We start from the raw sequence: 12,640 nt of genomic DNA on the forward strand, positions 1-12,640 counted from the left end.
AAATTTAATATCACATATTCAAAACGACTGCAGTGATTTTGGTGTATTAATTATGCCTCAAGCACAACACAAAATGTTCTAGCACACACTAGAGGTCTCTCTTGTAGCTAAGATATATCTGTGTTTACAGTTCTTTCTAATCTGAGTTTGAGCATTGCCAGCTAGGACTGCAATCTAAAATAATACCATTGCCAGTGCTTTTTTAATATAAATTAGTGGGTGGAGAATCACACCTACAGTTATTGATTCAGTGCACAAACATAATCATGAAATATAGCACTTTTTTTAAAAAAAAAGAAGGGATCTGTTGCAAACAAATTGCTAGGAATAACTCTTCTGAGTTAATATTGGGTGTTCAGGGTATCATAGTATGCATACTGACAAATCAATCAGCATTGATCCAGCTATCCCTTAACAAGGGTTTAGCATCTTTTTGTGTATACAAAAGGAATGTATTTCCATTAAACTTTAAGATAGGTAATGGGGAGGTTTATTTATTTTTCTTCACTGCATATGTGCAACGAAGTAGTGATACTAATTCTGGTTAACACTAGACAATATGGAACCAAAGGGGTGGCAATCATTCCAGATCAACTGAAAGGGTGGTAAGGTCCTACTCGGATGAACTAATGTCAATGCTTAAACCACAGAGCCTAGGGCTTGCTGATCAGAAGGTCGGCGGTTCAAATCCCTGTGATGGGGTGAGCTCCCATTGCTCGGTCCCTGCTCCTGCCAACCTAGCAGTTTGAAATGACATCAAAGTGCAAGTAGATAAATAGGTACCACTCTGGCAGGAAGGTAAACGGCGTTTCTGTGTGCTGCTCTGATTCCTCAGAAGCAGATTTGTCATGCTAGCCACATGACCCAGAAGCTGTCTGCAGACAAACGCCGGCTCCCTTGGCCAGTAAAGCGAGATGAATGCCGCAACCCCAGAGTCATTCGCGACTGGACTTAACGGTCAGGGGTCCCTTTACCCTATCAAGAGCTTATGGGCTTGGATTCTATGGTCATACAATACCAGGATTACAATTCAGTCACTGGTAAGATTGACAACTTCACAATCCGCCCCTCTTTCTCGCCTTAACAGCAACTTCATTAACAGATGGTAATACAGTAGTGTTCATGACAGCCCTTTCTATACATACATTCCACACGTGAGATGGGGCTATGTGCCTCCTGGCCTTTGATAGCAGCAGCATGTTGAATAAAATCTCAATGGGAAAAGCCTCTGCATGACTGAAACATTCTGTTTCAGTGTAGATATTTTGGAAAGCAGCAGTTTGATACAATGAAGGCTCCCATTCATTAACAGTATCCACATATAAGATGGAAAACTTGTACAACTATTATGTACAAGAAAGAATGTAAGGGGGGAACTTCCTTTTCAAAAGAAAGAGCTCCATGTACATTTGTGGTTGGAATTAAGTTGATTTCCATGACAATGAAATCTGAAGGGAAAGAGCCAGTGGTTCTTCATAGATTGACAATTTTAACAGGAGAAACTTTTGCAGTTACAAGTGATGCCATATTATATCAACCTGGCCTTGCCGGTCTGGATTGCAAAACACCTTCAATGCATAAGTATAGTAAAGTCCTTGAGATATGCACCTGTTTAAAATTTCCAAAGCTATTAAAAGTTTTTTTTTAAGTGCAACTAAATTAGAAGCGAGAGAAATGTTCTCTTCTCCTATATCAACAGTGCTTTTTTTGCAATGTGTTCAATTCCACCTCGCTTTTGAGGGGAGAAATCTGTCAGTCAGAAGAAAATTCCCTCGTAAGATGGCTGCTGTTACTTTTTTTGGATGGACTTTGTTGTTGCTTTTATAGCACCAAATTGGATTACCTTCCGGCGGGGGAGGGGGCAGTGTCATTGTTTTTGTAGAGAAACAGAATTTTTAAAGTGTTTGGGTATGACTTCTTTCTATCACACACTGGGCAGCAGTTTCTCTTCACATTCTGTGTCTCATTCAGCCTTAATATAACACAGTTGCTAATACACCGAGAATTAATTTGCCTTACTCTATTAAAATGCATTATTCCCTTGTCCTACTTTTCATAGACTATAATCTCATTTTGCCTGTTTGGAAGAAATTAATCTAAAATGCACACTTTATTCTAACTTTGTCAGTTTACGTTTGGTATGCACAAAGACAGAGCCACCCACCTTTACTCTTAAGCAGCAAAAGATTGAGGAGTAATAGAAACTTGCATTGGTTTTGGAAATCTTAAGTCTTTTTTTATGAAATGCTGCTCATATGTTTTGCATAATACTATATGTTAATATGAAACATGTCTGAATTAACTAGCCTGAATTTTAATTGTTCTTAAGATCAGCATGCAGTTCTTCCTCTCTTTTATTCAGCTGTCCAGTTGAATTCATCTGTTACACCATTGATCCAAAATGCTTATTAAAGCACTAATACATATACTGTGGATCCATGGAGTCACTGAAGACAAGATTGTGGCTTTTAATAGCATTTCCTCTTGTTTCGTATACAAATGTATCTATTGAAAACAAAAGATGCAATCCACTGGGAAACAATAATTACTAAATGTTATTGGACTGCATCACCAAATTCTTGGACTAGCTCAGGCATAGGCAAACTCGGCCCTCCAGATGTTTTGAGACTACGATTCCCATCACCCCTGACCACTGGTCCTGTTAAGTAGGGATGATGGGAGTTGTAGTCCCAAAACACCTGGAGGGCCGAGTTTGCCTATGCCAGGAGTAGGGTCTCCAATGTGCCTATTGATGGCACGATACTACTAGACACCCCTTTTGGTGCCTGCCATGTGCCAGTGGTAAGAATGGCTAGAAATGCAGCTGCCCTGCCCTCTGCCCATTCCCCAGAATGCCTCTGGACTCCTAGAGGCTGGTGCCTGGCTTTCCACTCCTCATGGAAGCGGGAGACCTGGCCACCGCCGGGGAAGTGGGGGTGTTTTGTGTTTGAAGGGAGAACCTTTATGGGTTGCCTGCTTTTTGTTGTTTGTGGGTGGGTGTGTTTTGCCTGCTTTGGGGAGCTCCTTGGGTGTTTTTCCATTTGGAGGTGTTTTTTCAGCTTTCTCATTGCTTGGAAATGTTGTTGGGCAGTGTCTTGCCTGTTTTTGCTCTTTGGGGTTGTATTGCCTCCTTTTTATTATGCTTATTTTGCAAGATAAGGTTTTTTTTAGGGATGTTTAGTCTGTTTGAGCACCACCCATTTTTCTTTTGTGAAAAGGTTTTTTTGTGTGACTGTGGCAGTTTCTTAGATTTTCCAAATGTACCCCCAGACCCAAAACAGATGGGGGTACCCTTTTCAAAGTTGTAGCTTTTATGTCTGGTTCCCTACTTGGTACCTATTCCATGAACTCACGTAATGACGTTAAAAAAGAGATTTCATATTACCATTTTCTGTAGATGATAGAAAATAAATCCATTGGCAATAAGCCATTTGTTGTAGCACTAGAGCATGAAACAGAGGCTGTCTATCTTTGAGGTAGGCATTTCTGCTGCATCTCAACCAGGTAGACCAAGAATTAGAAACCTGCAAACTGGTAGGGATTCCGTGGATCATAGAATCAAATCCCCTACTTTAAAGCAGAACTTTTTCCATGATTGTGTAAATGAAATGCGGGCTTTCAAATTAAAGCATATTAGATCACATCTTGCTTGCTTTTGCAGGGAAAGGGAGAAGGAAAGGAATGAAGAAAAAAAGAATATTTAAGAATTCAGATCTCATTCATGAACTCAGTGGCTTTAAGCATTCCACTGTTCTCTTAGCCTTACCCCATACTTAGTCAAATCTGCATTATGGGTATAATACAGGTTTGTATTCTAGAAATGTTGGATTACTGAACACATGTGAAGCACTTAGTATTTACAAATAGCATTTCTAGTATTCAAAGTGTTCCTGTTTTATTCAACTCTGCCCTCTGAGATTCTGAGAGTCACTTCACACAACACCTGCAGAAGCCATGAATGTTCTGATCTGCATGTATACCTGAAATTGCCACCAAGCTACCTTATATGCCTTTATACTACACACTATAGTCCTACTGTGTGTGAAAGAGGCACACAGTAAGAATGCAAAGTATGAAGCAGTCCCAAGAAGAGGCAATTTGACTGAGTTGTTGAGCATTTGAGGCCAAGAGGAGTTTAGATCCCCTTATCACTTCCCTCCTGGCATTTTGACAAATCCTGCCACTCAGGAGTTCTTTCCGCTACAGGTGATGTTGCTGCAGGATAAAGCAGTCACTGCAAATGAATGGATTCTCCTCAGATTTTCAGTTTACAAACAGGACTCTTTGGCCATCTTGCACCTTAGGTGACTGTGTGACTATTTCATAACTCTGGCAGTGGACTCGATTTGCTTTTCCACTCAAGGAGTGGTCACACGCATATTTACCAGTGGTTTCCCAACATTAAGTTAGACGTTCTCCTTTACTGAAATTGGAGGAGTGATGTTGGTCATTGCAGATGCAATTCTCTTTCAGATCAGTTTAATGTATTTTAAACATGCAATCAAGGGCTAGTTTTCTTGTGAGTGATAAGGCATAAAATTACTTTTACTCCCCCCCCCCAAAAAAGCACATTGTGATGTACACACATAATGTTTGCCATTTGAATACAGTTTTGCATCCTCTGCTTGTGGAATGTCCTTTCTAGTGAGGTGGGTCTGCCTCCCTCCATACTGATTTTCAGGATGAATGTTGAAACATTCCTCTTTTCCCAGGCATTTGATGGCTGAAATTGTTCCTGTCTAACTTGAAATAGGCTGAGAGAATGTGGTGTTTGCTGCTCTGGGTTCCTTTGGGAGGAAGGATAAGATATAAATTGAAATACCACAATACCAATAAATAATGATGATGATGATGATGATGATATAATATGTTACCTACTTGCATAAATTATTTAAGGTTTTTCGGTACTGCTTTGGTACTTCTGTGATTGCAGATGGCAGGTTATGCCTTTTACTTTAGAAACCCAAGCACTTAACAGAGCAATCCTATCCTGCTGGGAGGTGGCCGTACCCTGGCACAATATTCACAGTGGTTCCACAGTACCCAAGAAAAATGATCCCCAGCAGAACAGGCAGCAAGTATGCAGCTCTCTAGAGATCTCAGGCAGCCTTTCAGGAAGAAGTCTCAGACACACACACCCATACCATACTCTGTCCACAAGCAGACTTAGAATCCAAGCAGTTTCCCTCAGAGCAGCCCATGGAACCAATTTCCACCCATTTTTGCCAGTTCTGGTGGGCCAGCTATTTATTTTTATCATTTTTTAAATCCCATTGAAGTGAATGGCAGGGAAAATATTTGGTCCAGATTTGTGGCTGGTGGAAAGTTGTGCCAACAGTGAAGGCATCACACATCTTTCCCATCATGCTGTCCACTTCCTACACATGACTCACCCCCACCCCATTTCAGCCATTCCTTGGGTGTACTGAAGAAACTTCACCAACATATCCATATATTTGTACGAGTGTCCTACTGGTATGGCAAGGGCCCTTGCCAGATCCTAAAGCCCCTCAGCTGGTCTAACAATCTTGTGGGTTTTTTGGCCAAGGAGATGCAGTGTCAGGATCACTTTACACTGTTTTGTACCAGTTGGAGAAAATAGTGATGCACATTGCTTGTGAGAGGGATCACGTGGCATCCTAAGAAGTATTTGCACTGAAATATTGCTCAAAATTGCAATATTGGTCTGATGGAATGTTGTTGAAATACCCATTGAACTTTTGGTGTGTGTGGTTGTTTTTTTTAAGATATTCAGAATTGTAACTGATGGGAAAGAAATTCAGATTGGCACCTTGATCCTGGTAACTTGCTTTGGCATTGCAGGCAGTGTGTAACTGATGTGTCCTTTGAGACATGCTGTACATACGCCCTCAGCTTAAGCACTGATTTGACGGTCCCACAGGTCTTGGGGCTAAACTGTCCCCTTTGGTAATGCTGACTGTCAGTCTTTAGTCTCCAGAACAAAGACCTCTTAGCTTGTAGTCCAATAAGAATGCATCCATCTCTATCTGCTTGAACCCCTCTCAGTGATGGCCGTCACACTGAGAATTGATTCACCAAAATGCTTTGCAAGTAGCTGCTTGCTTAAGTAACTAATGTATACCATATGAGGTTTTTTGAGGAATAACCTAGTTTTGAGTGACCTAGAGTAGTGCCATCTTCAATTAAGCTAATAAGTCATACTTGAGATCAGTGGTGCTAGAACAGGGATCAGCAATTCCCAAACCCAACTGCCAGTTCCAAAGACAACGGAGGGGACTGGCAATGGGGTGGCAGCTGTCTATTTTTGTGTGAGGAGTAGAGGTGCATAACCTGTGGCCCAGGATCTCATGTAACCCCTGATTTCATTTTACAGAACCCCTGAAGTCTCTTGAAATGACCCTATTCTTCCATCCCATCACCCTTCCTTTTCCCCATTTGTTTTGTCCTTTTTTCTGGACTTTCAAAGTGTTCCCCCTTTCTTTTCTATTTAGTTTCAGAATATGTTACCTCCTATATGCCTGTCAACCGAGAATAAGATTTAATGCACTGCATCAGCAGGGCCAGCCCAGAACATTTTGCTGCCTGAGCTGGAGTGTTAATTTTTTCCATCCCTCAGCCCTGCAAGTCAAGGTGTATGATACCCAACGCCAACCACATCTTTTGGCATCTTGAGGGACAGAATTTCACAAGCAGCTCTCCCTGGGAGTAACAGTGCGACAGCAACAAAGTATTACTGCCCTTTCTTAAAATCCAAAATTGGCTGCCTGAGGCAGTTCTTTCACTCTCCCTAATTGTAGAGCTGGCTCTTCATGAAAGCTTATGTCATAAGTTGCTTATATGGGAGCAAGCTGCACTGAACACAGCGATGCTCACTCTTTGGTAAACATGCATAGAAATGCTTTGTAAATGTAACTGCTTTCTAACATGCCTAAACCTGTGAGGCCTTTGGATAGATCCAAAATTAAAGGAGTTGGGGGGGGGTTTCAAAGCATTTCTTGAAAACCGCTTAGAGATTTTATTACAATAAAGGGGTATATACATTTTGTTGAATAAATAAATATACATACGCAAACAGCAACGACCACACCACATAAGACTTTTTTTTAAAAAAAAAGGGAGAGGGATATAAGTTGCTGCATTTGGGTATAGTAGAGTCACCCAAAAATAAAAATAAAAATAGTCCAACAACTGCTTTGAACTTGGGGGCAGGGAAGAAGCAAGGGAGGAAATTAAACTCCTTCAACTCAGCATGGGACTATTTAAGTACTGGCATAATGAGTTGCAGAAGGTATGCGTACTCCTGAACCAACAATGCAGCAGGAAGGCAAGAGCAAAATAAATAAATAAAATGAACGGAAGGGAGCAAGTAACCTTCAGGAAATTGAATTCTAGCCTTGGTGAGACTAGTCTGAAAAGGAAAAAAAAAAGGGGGGGAGCCAGGAAAATCTTTAGACATTTCAAGCAATCCACTTTAGAAGATATGAAACAAGGAGATACAATTCATCATACAGTCATACCTCGGGGGAAATATGCTTCAGGATAAGTATTTTCGGGTTGCACTCCATGGAAACCCGGAAGTAACGGAGTGCGTGACTTCCGGGTTTCACCGCTTGCGCATCCACAGATGGTCAAAACGACATCACGCGCATGCACGGAAGCCACGACATGCGCAGACGCGTCTTATGTTCTATTCAGGATGCAAACGGGGCTCTGGAACGGATCCTGTTCGCATGCTGAGGTACCACTGTAGTGTCTGGGTTTGAAAAGTGGGTTTCTTTAGGAAAAGCAGAGAAGATGATTGTACAAAATGAGTAGGTAGGTTAACATGGTTTCAGCAAAGCAAAACAAAAATACATGTACACTTGCAGTTTAAGAAACTAAGCTGGGTTTTGGTTTTACTAAGAATGTTTATTCTTGAAAAGCTGCACAAAGCATTGTTCACTGTAGATGTGAAAGGTGAAGAAATGTAGGCCAAGTAGGCTTTGTGTTCTAGAGAGCAAACTAGAAAATTGATAGAAGCTGGTTCATTAGTTCTTCACAAGTATTAGCTAAGACAAGGAGGGGAACTTTTTCAGCCTGAGGACTGCATTCCCTCCTGGGCAATTTCTGAGGCACCTCATGCCAGTAGTTGGTGGGGCCAGAGGAAAAAGTGAGCAGAACAATGCAAACTAATTTTGATCACAATCTTGTGTGCCTTTCATTTTTGAATAAATACAGAGTGGATGAAATTGTCTTCTACAGTGCAAGGAAAAGGTCCACACCTCATCTCATCATCATTTAATATGTACCCAGCACCTGTAAAATAGTAGATACTTAATAGATAGACATCAAGGTTTTCGCAAGAGTTAAGGGCATAAACAGCCAAATCAACAAAAGATTCCTCAATTTATTTATTTTTAAAATTATTTGCAAATATAATAAATCAGTAGATTGTCGGTTATTCCATTGCAATGTTGTGATTAAGCTGCCCTTTCACTTAAGAAAGTTTCTCTCTCTATTTTTTCCAGTTAATCATAGCCAAATTTTTAAAACCAACTCTTTGTTTTCCCCCAACCCTGATATTGTTTAACTGGAGATATTGAGTACTAAGGCTAGGGCCGTATTCATCATCAGCACCCATTTGAAACCCATCCATTTGAAAGTGCCCCAGGTGGCAGAGGTTTTTTGAGGGGAGGGGATAATATTATAGAGCTCAGCTCATGTGGTATCATATAAAAAGGCTATAATCACAGCCTAATATGCTTAGGAAAACTGTTACAGTCGTACTACACATTTATTGCAAGAACTCCAATTGAATTTGGCTGAAGCCAGTATTGAGTACCTGCTGTTCACTGCTGTTATTTAGTTTGTTACAAATCACCCTCAGCACTATTTTGTTGTGGAAACATGATGTACAAATAAAGTGATTGATCTCATTGTTTGATTGAATAAATGGTGTCAGATCAACTCTAGACCAAGACTACTTGCAAGAGAAGAAAGGCCAGAAATAAGTCTAGGAAATAGGAAAAGGGTGTAATGCTAACCCCTGACTGGCAGCAGTGGGGCTTGGTGGAACAGCACAAATTGCATCAGCTTGGGGAGGGGCTTTTCATTACCATGCCCGCTTCCAGACTGGAGCAGCAGAAAGGCCTTGTCAGGCCCATTGTGGTCATGTGACAGAAGCAGTGAATCCAGTGCTGACCCATTTCCCTCCCCTGAATTAACCAGAGTTGGGGGTTTTCTGCTAACCACCGCCAGCTGAGATGCTGCCAGAAGTAACTTCTACCCGACATTTGGATGGACCAATTGGCAGGACAGAGGGGCATTCAGATCATAGGTACCAATCACTATAAAGTCCTTCAAAGGGCTAAATGCTCCCATGCCCTTCTCCCAGGTACCAACCACCACCATACGGAGGCAGAGGCAGATTTAGGGCAGAGCAACTGGTTCCACCATGCTGGGCACTGAGCCTAGGGGGCGCTGCAGGGTGTCACAATTGTGATGTAGTGAATTGAACCAAACAGAAGGTGAGAGATGGGGCAGTGAATTTTAGCCTTGCACAGGGCACCACTGAAATTTGAAAGACCAAAGTCTGCCCCTAATGGCAGGGGCCTATATTGTCCTTAGATGTAGCGTAGAATTCTTAGGTGATTATTGAAGTATTCTGATTTCAGGTCATTAGGGCTTTAAAGGTCAAAATGAGCACCTTGTATTCTGTATGCTGCCTGTGAAAATGTGCTTTATTTTTAAATCTGCTCTTTCGTGTACTATGAAATACTGTAATAACAATCCAACAGCCATCTGAAAAGTGATAGTTGTCTAAATTTTGTCTCTCCACAAGGAACATAGTTCTCCTTCTCTATAATCAACTACAATTTCAGAGTATCTGCAGGCACCTGATGTTCATAGGGGAAGCAGGGAATGTCCAGTCACAAGTTCACGTCAAGCAGAGAATGTACAGCACCCTGGACAGCTCCAAGGGGCCCAAGACAGCTACAAGAGAAATTACACCCATGGTAAGCTAGAGCCCACTGAGCCTTATGTAGGCTGACCCAGGACCTCAAGTGTGGTGGGCTCTGCCTCCCTGGGTGAGAGGACTGTCTTATTAAAGGACCCTTGCCATCTTCTGTAGACACTGGCTTCTGTAAGCTAGGAAGACAGGCAGTTTTACCTTTTGCCCTTTGAAGTATTGCCTGACATTCTATGTTGCTCTCAATTCATTTGAAGTAAATAAACCTGTTCCTTAGTTTTAACAGGAAATCTAAAAGTCAAGCCCGGTTCATGTAAGGAGAAATGGGATCATGTGATTGGTCCCATCTCTCACATACTTGCAACTCAAACTGAGCAACAAGTAAGTCCCATTATGTCCAATGAGGCATACTTTCATGTAAGAGGGCATGGGATTGCAACCTCTGTTAATTTTCAACAGCATCAGGATGGGGGCAGACACTGGGGGACCCAAGAGGGCAGGCCCTGCCATTTCCTCTCTAGGAGGGAGGAGGGCAGCAGTGCCTCATATTGGAGGAGGCAGCATTGTAGGGGTCTGCCAAGGAGGCAGCAGATCCAGTCTCCAAGGAGAGTGCTGCCACTGCCACTGCAGCAGTGGCAGTGAGTCAAGCATTCCTCAGAGGCTGGATCCTGTTGCCCAAGGCAGTTACCTCACCTTGCCTAATGGGCACACCAGCCCTGCATTTAAGCATATGCTTAATGCTGCTATTGAAATCAATGAAATTATCTTGGGCTAGATTATGCTTCTGCCTCTTTTAATTAATATTTTTATTTTATGAAAGTGCACGTAATTACATTGCAAAATAACTAACCAATTAACAAAGACAAATGTGGATAAGAATATTTAACAAAAATGAATTAAGTCATAACCCAAAAGACATAGAAGCGAGGTTACAACACAATTACTATCATAAATCAGGGGAAAGAGGAAGGTGTGTCCTCTGAGTAAGCAAACCTTAGATAATTTATTAAGAGCATTTTGCATAAGCTTACACTGTCAGTTTTTAATTAATATTACTATGGGAATTGAATAGATTGTTTTAAATAGCTGCAATCTAGCACCTAGCTCTGCCTGCTTCTTGGAAATCTCCAGGCTGGATTGCAGCCCCAAAATCCTCTCCCTCTCCCTCTCCCCCATAACTACATTTCTCCCTGACTCTTCCCCCAAAGGATTCAGAGCAACATATGTGAGATAGACCAGGCTGGGTCTTGCCTCTCAACTATCCAGTGATCTTTACCACTTGCTGAACAGGGAGTCGAACCTAAAGGCCTTGCACCACATGGAAGTTTTCAAATTCCTGTGTGTCCCTCCCCCCCCATAAAAACTAAGGCATTTTGTTTAGTGTAGATCTGAGGTTTCTAAACAGTAATAGCCAAATGAGTGATGGGCAAACTCCCCCCAGCTCAATTTGAAATAGGTTCAGTATTTAAGAGCTTTCTTGGCAAGTCAAAAGAAAAAGCTTGTCCGTTTTCCAGCATTTCTCTCAGCTTTGTCATGTTGCTGTGTGCACACTGATTGCGCCGTCCACATAAGCTAATGCATGTATTCCCTTAGAAGCTGTACCTTCTGCACATACATCTACATATGAACTGGCTTTATATGCCATTCATGTTGTTTCACAGCAATTAACAAGAGTTCCATTGAGAGTAAGTGGTTAAGGCATTCTGTGTGGGCCTACAAAGAAGCTAGGTTTCAGTGTCCAGTGTTCTGAACACTGACCACACATATCCAGAATCACACTTTAAACCGGAGGAGACCACATATTTCTGTATGAAACTGATAATCTGGCTCCTTTGCAATCTGGTTCCAGAACCAGACTGCCTTGGTCACCTTGGTTGATGACCAACATTGAGTGCTAGACAGATGGCATACATCCTTGTTAGTTCTGCTGGAACTCTGGGAGGTTTTGATTCCAGACCTCCTGGTCTGTTGATCTGGGGTTGGCCTTGAAGATGCCATACATGGTCTTTGCTGTCTTCTGTGGAGGAGAGATCTCAGAAGGTACTGCTATCTGCTTATGGTACTGGGCAAATTCCAATTTTATCCCTGTTTGACATCTTCATGAACTCCTGGGGTGATCAACCAGAGATTGGAGTTCACTGAGGAAATTCAGCTCCATCTCTCATTTTCTCTTATTCTACATATGCTGTGGAAGCTCTTTTCTCTTTTTAAGATTAATTCATAATTTTTATTCTTGTGGCTGTGGCAGTTCTCAATTAGTGCCCAAGATCAGTGGAGAACTGAATATGAGCTATGAAACTGAAACTTAATGCAGACAAGTCTGGTCAGTAGAGATGTGGATAAAATAATAAGATTTTTGGCCTGTTTGGGTTGAGGTTTTATGCTCGAGTAGAAGTGCTCCCTGAGCCAGCTTTGCTATTAGATGTTCAGGCGGCAGCTTGTACTGTTGCCTATCTTAGGCTGGTACACCAGCCACACCTGTCCTTAATACAGGGCGGATCAGGCCATGGCGACATAAGCCTCAGTTACTTTCAAGACTAAAAACTACTGTAGTATGTTTCATGTGGGGATGCCAGAATCTCCAGTTGGTACAAAATGCTGCAACAAAAATATTTTTTCTTCTCTGGATCAGATTAGAATCCAAGCCAGATAACATATATCATGGCTGTCATGCTTGCTTCGTATTCTGGGCAAGTATTACAAGCTGGC

This window comes from Podarcis melisellensis (assembly GCF_964234715.1).
Source record: "Podarcis melisellensis genome assembly, chromosome: 7".
Classification (NCBI taxonomy): Eukaryota; Metazoa; Chordata; class Lepidosauria; order Squamata; family Lacertidae; genus Podarcis; species Podarcis melisellensis.